The 12,719-nt window shown below is 34.3% G+C and overlaps 1 long non-coding RNA gene across 1 annotated transcript; it reads left to right on the top strand.

The window, feature by feature from the left end:
• Positions 1–2,962: 2,962 nt before the first annotated feature.
• LOC141340835 (uncharacterized) lies at positions 2,963–8,513 on the top strand. Its single transcript, XR_012356595.1, has 3 exons — positions 2,963–3,058; positions 3,376–3,517; positions 7,567–8,513. It is a non-coding gene; the product is annotated as an uncharacterized lncRNA (long non-coding RNA).
• Positions 8,514–12,719: the final 4,206 nt, after the last annotated feature.

Raw genomic sequence — 12,719 nt, 5'->3', positions numbered from 1 at the left:
TCACAATTTCATTACATAAACTCGCAATTCTGAGGGAAAAAAGTCAAATTTCAAGATGTATATTGTAACTGTAATATGTTTACAATTAAAAATGTGCTGTTAGTATTGTAGTGCTCGGGTGATTGTTTTAAAAATGCAGAGGGGTTTGATACATCCATGTGTCGTGCCACAGCAGGATTATAGTCTCCGTCTCCTCAGACGGCCTTTCCCAACGCCTCCAGTCCTCCTGCCCTCATCCTATTTGTTTTAATTAAACCAAAGCTTCCAGCTTGGCCAGGAGTAGAGAATAATCTCTCCCTCTCTCTCTTCCTCTCACTACACTTACTAATATTTCAAAATCACCCCACCCAGTTTTCATGCCTTTTTTTGTCTGTTCTTGTTCATCTAAATGGTTTTTGAAGGATGAATGACAGGATGCTTGCCCTTTTCCCCATCTTTAATGTTTGGATATGAAACGCTTGGCCGTAGATTTTCAGTATTTTTGCGTGGGGGTGAAAAAATGCAGCCGAGAGCCAAAGGGAAATGGACTCATTCCACATCAGGAATGCAGCGTCGCATGCTGGCTGTTTCCTCTGGGCAGAGGCCCCTCAGGTCCCTGAGCTGTCGTGAGGGTTTGCCGGAGCATGAGGTCTCGTTGCCCACGCGCTGCGACAAAGCACAAAGCCCTGCATTGTTGGCTATCTTTACAGCACAGCATTCAGCACATCTGTGAGCCTCCGTTACAGCGCAAACACAAGCTTGCTATTAATGCATTTATTGCCAGGTTGCCATCGGTGGGCCCTGAAAACAACAACTAGCAGGGTCTGCTTCCTGAAATAACTTCAGAATCCCACTTCACATAGGTGTGTTAAACATCAAATGTGAACCTGAACCACAAAACCAGTCTTAAGTAGCAATAGCCAACAATACATTGTATGGGTCAAAATTATTGATTTTCTTTTATGCTAAAAATCATTAGGATATTAGGTAAAGATCATGTTCCATGAAGATATTTTGTAAATTTCCTACCGTAAATATATCAAAACTTAATTTTTTGTATTAGTAATATGCATTGCTAAGAACTTCATTTGGACAACTTTAAAAGCGACTTTTTCTCAATATTTAGATTTTTTTGAACCCTGAGATTTCAGATTTTCAAATAGTTGTATCTTGGCCAAATATTGTTACGTATTGTTATCCTAACAAACCATACACCAATGAAAAGCTTATTTATTAATTTTTTTTAATATCTCAATTCAGATTTTTTTTGTCTTAGAATCTCAAAGTTTATGTCCCACAATTCCACCAAAAAATAAAAAAGATGATTTTTCTATTTTTCCTCACAATTTTTCTTTTTTGTTCTCTCGCAGTTGGGAGTTTATATCACAATTCTGACTTTCCTTATCAGAATTGCAGGTTGAAAAGTTAACATGTTCATTGAAAATCAGAATTGTGAGAAAAAAAGTCTCAATTGTGAAATAAGTCGGTTACTTTTATTTTTTTTATCCTGTGACGGAAAACAAGTTTGCATAATATACATGTATATATACTGTTGCTGGTATTTTTATTATTATTTTAAAATCAAATTTAAATTCATGTCACAGTCACGTTTCCTTGGTTAAATAAACATTACTTTAAATATCAGGAAAAAAATCTATTTTATGTTATGTAATCAATACCATACATCTAATTAAGTTACTTTTTCTTTTTCTTTTTTTTTTTTCAAAATAATAACTCAAGGCAGTAACAATTTAAGGTGAGAGACTACAGGTGAATAGGGTAAAAAAAAAATTTTTAACTAATAGTTATGACCTTACTAACCCAGTTGATTGATTACATTGATAACTGCAAATTTGTATTACAAGTTTTCTAAAATGTTAGGTTTAAATATGCAAATGAGCCATCACTGAATGGAATTTGCATACCATTTGAGCATAAAAATCTAAACACTGCATGAAGTCAGTTTCAAAATTCTTGTTTTATTTTATTTTATTTTACCTATTAGAGTCAAATGTTTTTACAGAGGGAATTTGGGGTATTTCATTTAGTCACATAATTCAGAAAAAAATTAGACAGAGAACAATATATTTTTTGTATAAATTCAAGCAAATGATATATAAACAAACCTCTGTAAAAACCTTCAGTGCATAGACAGGAATAAAAATGTAAAGTTTGGTGTGTGTAAGTGCTACTAAAGTGGAGATTTATGGCTCAGTGTAGGAGAAAAAAAAACCTCATTTTGAGAAAACGTCCTTATAAAGAAATATGTAATGTAATTGAAATCTATTGACACAAATAGATAAAGTGCTATAATAGAAACACTTAACAGTGTCTTTTGGTTTTCTTTCCACTAGTCTGAAAAACTTTATGAAAAACCAAAAAGCCCAAAATCTCAAACTTGACTGGTGCAAAATAAAAAACAGCATTTTTGCCTGCAGTGTTTCCCCTTAAACAATATATTTATTTGTTAACTTATGTTCAGCTATTCTTTTAATAGTCAACCTTTGAATTTTTTAGATCGTCAGTGATTTACTTTAAATTTCACCAAGCCAGCGATTACTCACTAAAAACTCCCATAGATCATGTTTTAAGTCTTATTTGGTGGTTATATCTAAGTGTGTTTACTTACTTTTTTTTAATTAGTCTTCCCATTAACGCCATTATGTTGTTCATTCAGACTGATTCACAAATGTGGAACGTGCAGGAACACAAGAGGCGGGATTTATCGCGTGAACCAATCACAGCCGAACATAACCAGTCATATTCAATCATATTGCGATGAAGGCATTGCCTCCTCTCACGTGACTACCCCCCATTCATTCTCAATTACCCCCCACCAAACTCACGGCATGCTTTACTGGGTCTGTTAAAACTCAATGGGCTCAGGGGAGGCAAATAATTGATTTATACTGTACACTTTTTAATGTTGTGTTTGTAACATATAAACAGTCTTCATGCAGCAAAGTTTAACCTGCTTTTTGTTCTTCCTTTCAGTTGGACCCTATTCCTGAAGACGTGCTACAACAGAGGCCGAACACCAACGCCATTCACTCCATGGAGAAAGTTCTGGAAGTCCAGAGTGAGTGCACACAACGTTTCACAGTTTATTCATTTACTGATACATATTGCATACAGCTGCTGTAGCAATTATTTTAGTGTAGTCTACTTTAGATAAACTTACCCCTAAACAACCAGTACAATTTGCAACTGGCTGCTTGCATGACAATTATAAGGAGTCCTCTAAGTAAGTAAGCAGATTTTGCTGAAAATATTCTACATTATAAAGCAGATGTTGTGCAGTCAAGTCATAACTCTGCCATGCATATGATGTCTTACACCTGTAAATAAACTGCTGTGTGGTGTTTAAGGCTGAGCTTTGACTGTTTTGTGCTTTAGGTAAATACTGGCGCTCACTGCAGAGATCTGCCTCGACTCTGGGATACTCACTGCTGGAGGCTCAGAGATGTGAAACTGAAGAGGCAGAGACGGTGACCGCTATGGCCTCCCTGTCTGTGGCCAACAAGCACATGGGAAAGAGGTGCAGTTATAGTTTCACGAATTTTGGTTCCCTTTACTCTTTTTTTTTTTTTTTTTTTTTATTAATTATTTTTTGTATGTATTTATTTATTTATTTATTTTTTATTTGATATGCTAAACCGTATAAACTATGATTAATATTTATTTTATTATTTATAAAATAATTACATATTTAAAATTTGTTTATATGTCCCTGGACCACAAAACAAGTCGCATGGGTATGTTTGTAGCAATAGCCAACAAATACATTGTATGGGTCAAAATTATACATTTTTCTTTTATGCCAAAAATCATTAGGATATTAAGTAAAGATTATGAAGATATTTTGTAAATGTCCTACCTCAAATATATCAAATATATAGTAATATGCATTGCTAAGAACTTCATTTGGACAACTCCACAGGCAATTTTTTGTTTATTTTTATATATGTATAAATTTCAATTTAAAAAATTGATTTCTTATTTTAGTAGCATTAGGATACTAGGTTACTACGCTTGTTAATTTTCATTAATATTTTGAATCAGTATTTATATTTTCCATATAAATTCATCCTTTTTTTGTGTGTGTGTGTGTGTGTGTGTGTGTGTGTGTGTGTGTGTGTTTGGCTATAAAAAAATTATTTATGATTTAGTTTGTCATTTCAGTACATCATGTTAAACTGAAGTAAAATGAGAAATGGTACCTACAATAGGTTTTTAATATTTTATTTTAGTTAACTATTATTATTTTCTAAGTACTGTTTTTTTATGGGTTCAATTTTAGTTTTAGTTAACTCCAGTAACTGATGGATATAAAAAATATATTATAATTTTACATGTAAATTATAATTATAAATGTAAAACATAAATATTATATCGAAAATCAGAAAATCTGCAAAAAAAAAAAAAAAAAATCCCCACCGACATCAGTTTTTAAACTATTTAGAGACAACTCAACATTTCCAAACATGAATGAAAATAAATGAAAACAATTCATGGTAACACTTTACAATAAGTTTCCATTAGTTAATGTTAAACAAACAATAAACAATACATTTATTAATATTTGTTAATGTGGCAGTAGTTAATGTAAATATGGTCGCTCATTGTTAGTTCACAGTGCATTAACTAATGCATTAATTAATGTTGAAATTAACATTAAGATAAAAATAAATGCTGTAGACGTATTGTTCATTCTTCATTAACTAAAGTTAACTAATGAACCTTATTGTAAAGTGTTACCCAATTCATATAATACAGTATTTAGACAAGTCATATAATATTTAGGAGAAGCGCCTCTTTTAATTGACTCAATTAGCTCAAAAATGACTTCCAAATGATTTTCAGAGCTATTTTGTACCTTATTCCTAGAAAGTGGCATGTATTTGCTCTGGGGGTTGCCTGAGTGTGTCTGTTTTTGTGACCCCATGAGTATTTATGGTTTTGTGAGGGGACAGCGATGTTCTAGAGGTGCAGGACAGGTGTGTGCATGAGCGCTGATAAGCAGACGGGACTCTGTGTAGTGTGCGGCCGGTGCGGGGCAGAGCGTCAGGCTTCTGAGAGACACGCTCTGCCAGAGTCCTAATTGAAAACACTCAGGCAGCATTGAGCACAGATGCTTGAGGTTTCTGGACCTTCCTCACACACTCACACATGTGTATTCATGTGCCCAGCATAGGTTCAAACTCACATTATTTCCTGTTATTCCTATTAGGGGCCAAGTGCAGAAAGTGTGTTGACACCTATTATAAGTGTTGGATTTCCTAGTTTAATATTCTGTGCTTTCTGGCTGGCCGTTTGGCACGGTGAGTGCGGAGGGTCTCAAAACTCTTTGTGCCAATTTCCGAGTCTCTCAAACACTCTAGTGCCACCAGAAAACGGTTCAAAATTTCATGAACGTTTTAGCTTCGAAATTCTTTTTCTCTCTTGAGCGTCAAAGCGTTATTCTGGCGGTTTCCTCCAGATTTCCTTCAAAATTCTCAAATAGGACATTCAAATTTTGTTTAACTCGCCATGCACCATTTCTGTCTTTTTCCATTAATTTGCATATTGTTTTTACTTCTCATACAAAATTGGTTCAGGTCATATTCAGACTAAGACACAAAAGCCAAAACTGATTTGGCGTTTTATACCTTTCTCCCAAAAAAAACTGACAGGAAGTGAAACATTAACGAGTGTGTAAATGCTATTGAAATACCATATAAATCCAATTACAGTGCCTATATAAAGTCAAAATGGGAAAATCTGCACTAATCAAATATAATAAATATATTCCCAAGTTAAAATATATATATATATATATATATATATATTATATTTGTGTTTTTATTTTTAACTAAGACTATTAAAATGTCGGTTGAAATTAAGCTGGAATAAAATAAATATTGGATATAAAAACTTGCATGATATTTAGAAATGCATGTTGCCGTAGCAGCTAACTGAAATAAGTTCAGTTAGTTCAAAAAGTACTTAAATGACTAAAACTACATTTGAAAAAATTACGAAAATTTTTTTTTTTTAAAGTAATATTTTTTTTTAAACTGACAAAAAAATGTAACAAAATTACTAAAAAAAATAACTTAAAATAAAGCTAAGAATATAAAAATAAAAGCTAATTCAAAATATTAATAAATACTATAATAGTAGTATAATAGGGTTATTATAGTTAACTAAAAATAAAAAATAAATAAATAAAAATAAAATGTAAACATTTTTTTTTAATATTTGTGTGTTTTTATTTTTAACTACAACTATTAAAATGTCAGTTGAAAATGAATCTGAAATAAAATCAATGTTGGATAAAAACGTGAAATTTCGAACTGTATGTTGCCTTGTAACTAAAATTACAAAAAAAAAGGAAAAAAAAATAGAAGTATTTTAATAATAATAATAACAATAATAAAAGACACAAATATAACAGAATTACTAAAAATTTAACTAAAATTAGATGTAAGAATATCAAAATGAATACTAACTGGAAATATCTTGAAATTTTAAAATTGCAATTTCCAGGTCTAGAAAAATATTAAAATAAATCAAATCTTAAATACATGAACAATATATAGTGAATATAAATGTACTTTTTAACCAAAACTATTCAAATGTCAGTTTAAATTCAGCTAAAATTTAATATTAGATGAAAACATATATGAAATTTAGAAATGTATGTTGCCTTAGCAGCTGACTGAAATAAGCTCAATTAGTTCTAATATTACTAAAAAGAAAAATAGATGATAAATTAGAAAATAAGGACAAATCATTACAAAATTACTCAAATTAATCTAAAATAAAAGCCCATTAAAAATATTAATAAATACATTAGTAGTATATAAATAATACCAAAATACTAGGTTAAATTTCTTGGAATTTTAAAATAGCAAATTCCAGGTCTAGAAAAATATTAAAATAAATCAAATCTTAAATACATGAACAATATATAGTAAATATAAATGTACTTGTACTTGTCAAGATTAAAATAAACTAAAACTAAAACCTATAACCGTTAACTAAAACTATTAAAATGTCAGCTTAAATTAAGCTAAAATTAAATATTGGATGGATATGAAATTTAGAAAAGTATGTTGTCTGAAATGAGTTTAATTAGTTCAAAAAATACTAATATTACTAAAAAGAAAAATAGAAATATTTTTGAAAAAAAAATAATAATACAAATTAAACTAAAATTAAAGCTAAAAATATACAAATCAAAGCCAATTCGAAATATTAATGAATACAGTAATAGTATATAAATAATACCAAAACACTGGCTTAAACATCTTGAAATTTTACATTTTGCAATTTCCAGGTCTAGAAAAAATATTAAAATACATTATATAGTGAATTTAAATTTACTAGTACTTCTCAGGGTTATTATTGTTCACTTAAAATTATATAAATTATATATATATATATATATATATATATATATAATGGTATATAATAGCACTAGTACTTCTGCTTGGCTCTGAAATATTCAACTGGTGATTATATTCAAATTTATTTTCAATTAATAGAAATGTGTGTGGTTTTGCTCATGTGTGACGTAATGTTTATGTTTGTGTCGCCCCACAGGACAGAGGAGGAGCCTATGGAAGAGGAACCTCCATTGTAGAAGGTCCGCTCGACTGCCTTGGTGACCCTCTCGGCTCAGAGCCTCTTCAGGGCCTCTGACGTCGCTCTACTCTCTCCATCCGTTTCATTTTTTGTCCCACGATGTGCGCGCTTTGAGCACGGGATCCGAAACGGCCTGAAGAAATCTCCGTGACACCCAGAGTGCGACAAACGTCTCAGCCGTGTTAGTCTGTCTCTGTCCGTGGCAGAACGTCCGGGATTGCGTAACCCGGTCTGTCCGCAGGGACGCTTACCTTTCGAGCAGGACATAGACTCACGTTTCATTGTTAGATGTGAGAGCTGGTGCTTTCAACATGAACTTTGCCATTATTTTCCAGAGCCACTATAATGACTGATTCCGGCCGTTACGGCCGTATTTTTGTTTTGTTTTTTGTCGTCGTCTCTCTCTATTCGTTGTCTGTCTTTCTTTTATTCTCGGAGAGAAAAAGTGACTCGCTCCATTCGCAATTCGAGTTACTGCTTCACGAGGGTGGATCGGGAGAGAGACGGAAGGATCAATGCGAGTTTGTGCCTTTTTCAAAAGAGTTTCCGTGACGGATCCAGAAGAACATTGCCTTAAACTACAGTAGTTACAGGAGGAAAGACGTTTCGCCGTCCCGCTTTTTCTTGGAAGGCTGGCCTGAAGAATCGAGAAACCCTCAGCATGTTTACCAGGAACTCCCTGCAGATATCTTCATGTTTCACATGCATTTTATGTTTCTTCATTTTTGCTGTGCTTGTGTTGGACATTACATGACTTTCAGTGTCACTGACAAACGAACTTCAAGGTAGTTGCCAGTTCGAACGAATTCGATCGAATTCTCCAGCGCTTTAAAAGGCAAGCCAATGTAGCGACTCGTTTCAACACCTAATGACCAAATACGCACCTCCTCCTCCTCCTCTGAAAAGTTGACCAGCATGCAGCTTTCCATCTGCCAACCGTCGTAGTTTAACAGCGCCGACAAGCATGAGTTTGCTGCGAGCATATAGGATAGGGCTGCGTGACCGTGCGCCATTCGATTTGTAGTTCGAGACAAACTTTCTATTTTTTCCTTCTCTCGACACGTTGTACTTTTATATAGCTATGAATGTCTAGTATTCCGGTTACTTTACAGTTAATCAAAGGGCACTAGCGTATCACTACTACTATTATTCTACTCAGCAGTCGGTCAATTTTACTGACACCAAGCGGAAAAGGGCTGGTTAACGATTTTAAATGTACCACTGAGCCTTCAGACGTGCCACCTGGTGAGATTTAGCGCTGGTTTCCTGCCGAGGAGGGTTTCGGGCCTTTCGCTAGGGGCAGGTGCTACTGTCACACGTGACACAATCCAGGAAGTAGCGGGACCACCAGCTTCCACTCAGAAAAACAATCGTAAAACGCCTCTGAGACGACTGTGATACTCAGACAATCTGCATGGGACTTTGACGTAGTTTCGGAGCGCGCTTCGAAGCGGCACATAGAACTGTATATATACGCAATTATGCATGCTGACAGTAGATCATTTGGCTTGACTTTGATTGTACATTGAACTTTTTCGATTCTGGACTGATGAAGAGGCCATAATTTGTTTGACAACCCCTGACTCATGTTTAGCCTCTCGGCAACTACCTTTGGCATTCTTTTTCTGTGTGTCACGTTCAATTGAGACGCATTACGGCGGGAGATTTGACTCACCGTTGCCATCGTTCCTCGACTTCATTTTTATATATGCCTGTCACGTATGACTACTCCACTTTGGGTTCGTGCCCGTAATTTTCTTGTCCATTTTACTTGCTCGTTTGTACTTTTTGGATTATTTACTTGTTCATTTGTCAGTCTTCACCTAGTTGACAATGTGTTTTTACATGCTTACGTCTTTAGTTCCTTGTTTTAGAGAGTAACAAGCCTTTTTTTAATTTGTCTTTTTGTATACGGTGGGAGGGAGATGCTTTTACTTTGTATAATGATTCCGACAATTGTGTATTTACTACGTTCTGTTCATAGTAGATTTATATGACAAAGATCTATAGATATATTATATATTATTAAGATTGCAGACTCGAGTAAGAAAACTAGTATTGCAAAGTGATATATTTCAGTACGTGGTCTGGCTTCGGGTTCGGTTCGGTCGCTGGTTCCACTGAAGGCACTGTTTATTGGTTTCATGCATTCGCATTTGCAGTAGCATTACTCTGGCACCGTAAACTCTTGATCAAACGGAACTTCATGGATCCAGGCTTCAGTTTGACAGAGTGCTCTTTAAACTCTAAAACAAAAATATTACAGACTGACACTGTACATTTCCATTGGTAAACCTCCATTTGGATACTGACATTACAGTGATCCTTCTGTGTGGTACATCCAAGATGGATTTCACTTATTTGAGCATATTTTTAATTACTTAATCCATGTCCAGGTCATATTTCACCCTGAGAAGGACATAAGAAATCACATTTTGCTTTAAGAAAAGGAGGCCAACCAATGATGTGACTTTGAGGGCGTGGCTGTCTGTTTGTTTGACCAATGGCAGACAAGGGGAGGTTCCAAAATAAGTGTTTGAAAATAATCATTATTTGGAGGTGAAGCTTAAAAACGGGTATATTTGTAGCAATAGCCAAAATTGTTGATTTTTCTTTAATGCCAAAAATCATTAGGATATAAAGTAAAGATCATGTTCCGTCAATATATTTTTCTAATTTCCTACCGCAAATATATCAAAACTTAATTTTTGATTAGAAATATGCATTGCTAAGAACTTCATGTGGACAACTTTAAGGGCGATTTTCTCGATATTTAGATTTTTTTGCACCCTCAGTTTTTCAAATAATTTTCAAATATTGTCCTAACAAACCATACATCAATGTAAAGCTTATTTATTCGGCTTTCAGTTGATGTATAAATCTCAATGTCAAAAAATTGACCCTTAGGACTGGTTTTGTGGTCCAGGGGTCACACATTTCTAGTAAACAAGTAGCATATTGAATAGAAAAGAATGAATGAAACTGAAATAGTTTTTTCTTGTAAAATGTGATCTAATAATTTTTGTTTTATCTCCAAACAATCATTTTTACAGTGCACTTAATAAAAAACTGAACAGTGAAATGTCTGTTTTAATTATGGCAATGAACATTTTGTGCTTAATCATCTTGAAAATAATTTCATAATGCAAGCAATCCCAAAATATAATTTCTTATTTAACTCATTTTGATTTTGGGGTGAAATCTAACCTGGACGTGATTTTGTACGATCAATAATGTTTAATTTTGCGGTAACGATATCGGCGATCGTTCTCTGAGTTTTCTGTTTTGTAAAATCTTGTTACTCCTCTGTCAAGCATGATCTATTTTGGGCATTTTTGCAGTATCATACCCAGACCAAGCCCGTCGATTCTCATCCGAATGACTTTCAAGAATGAAGTGCGAAGGCCGACGCTGACATTCCTAAAGAGTCTCATAATATAGTAATAGTCAAGCGGACCATCACTACAAACCACTTTGCAATAATACAAACGGCAGCCTATCAATACAGTCTTGTCAAAGGGACACTTCTACTCCGGTTCATCCGGATAGTCATTTTCTTTTGTATAAAAGACAAAAACTGCATTCCATTTGTTTCTTCAATTTTGTTTTGAACTTTCTCGTCATTCCTGCTAATTTGCCATGAGGTCTGGCCTGAGCTGTTGTTTATTTGCAGGCCAGGGTGAAGTTTCTTTCATTCTCTTTCCTTCACAGCTGTAGATTTCTGCATGGTTTGTGCGTCAGCATGCCTCTGTCTGTCCTTGTAACATATTTGCACAAAGGAGGAACACGGGAGGGTTGAGGCTTGTGGAGAACGCATGGGATGGAAGCTCTTCTTTCCTCCACTGTTTCTGGTCAGTACACAGACGGATTGATGCTCTTGGTGTCCGACGGATGTGCTTTTTACTTGTTTAAAAATGGAATGAAAGAAAAATGACTTTTGAATATTTTACAACAACAACAAAAACAACAAGAAAGTTATCTAGCACTTGTGACATACAGACTATAGACTTTATTGTATTTATGTAGAGCATTGTTTTAGGTGAACTACACACTATGCCACATGTCAGACCGTCTGTGAGACTTCTTTTGCTTTCGTTTTCTTTTCTCGTTTTTCTACTCTTCCTCGGGACGTGTTTTCAGGGGCCGGAGGAAGACTAGGAAAAGATTAGGGTCGTTCCTTTAGAAACATCTGGAATCATCAAAGGGCTTTTTCCAGATGCTTGTCAGATATATCTTCAGTTTGTCCAAAAGGAAAAAAAAAAAACACTTATCAGCCAGTAATACCTGTGACCACTGTGGCTCGAGAACAGTTCTAGGTTTACAAAATGTAAGAAATGCATATTATTTTTGTCACTTTGTTTTTCCATTGTTACAATAGAACTTTTCTTGGGACCTTTGCTCTAACGTTTGTCTTTGACATCAACTATAAAGTTCCTTGTTTTCGAATACCACAATGTCTTGTTTTTATTTCCGAGCACGTTCCTTCACTGAATGGATTTGCATAATGCAATCAGGAAATGGGGCTCCAATAATAACAGTAAAATCGTTTTAGTGATTTAATGCCGTATTTTCTACTGAGATCACTTACTTGTATGAGGTCATTTTTTCTGCTCTCTCATATGACATCATGCCTTTGTATTCTTTGATCCTAATTTTAGATTTATTGTACTCTGTGTCATAACTTGTAGTACATGTGCTCTTCCATGCAAAAACCAGAAAATTTTGGTGGGAGTGTCCAATTTGTTGTTATATGTAGAGTTGAGGTCGACACCTCACAGAATGTGCAAAATGTGCTGAATAAGATATTTCACATAAAAGATGTTTACATATAGTCCACAAGAGAAAATTAATAGTTGAATTTATAAAATTAGTAAGCGTTTTTTGTTTAGTGATAGTTGTTCATGAGTCCCTTGTTTGGCCTGAACAGTTGAACTGCCTGCTGTTCTTCTGAAAAATCCTTCAAGTCCCACAAATTCTATAGTTTTTCAGGATTTTTGTGTATTTGAACTCTTTCCAACAATGACTGTGTGGTTTTGAGAAGGTTTAAACGCTCACTGATGCTTTAGAAGGAAACATGATGCATTATGAGCAGGGGGTGAAAACTTTTGGAA

The sequence above is a fragment of the Garra rufa genome, chromosome 8 (genome assembly GCF_049309525.1).
Source record: "Garra rufa chromosome 8, GarRuf1.0, whole genome shotgun sequence".
In the NCBI taxonomy this organism is placed as follows: domain Eukaryota; kingdom Metazoa; phylum Chordata; class Actinopteri; order Cypriniformes; family Cyprinidae; genus Garra; species Garra rufa.
This window is presented reverse-complemented; position numbering and strand designations above follow the sequence as displayed.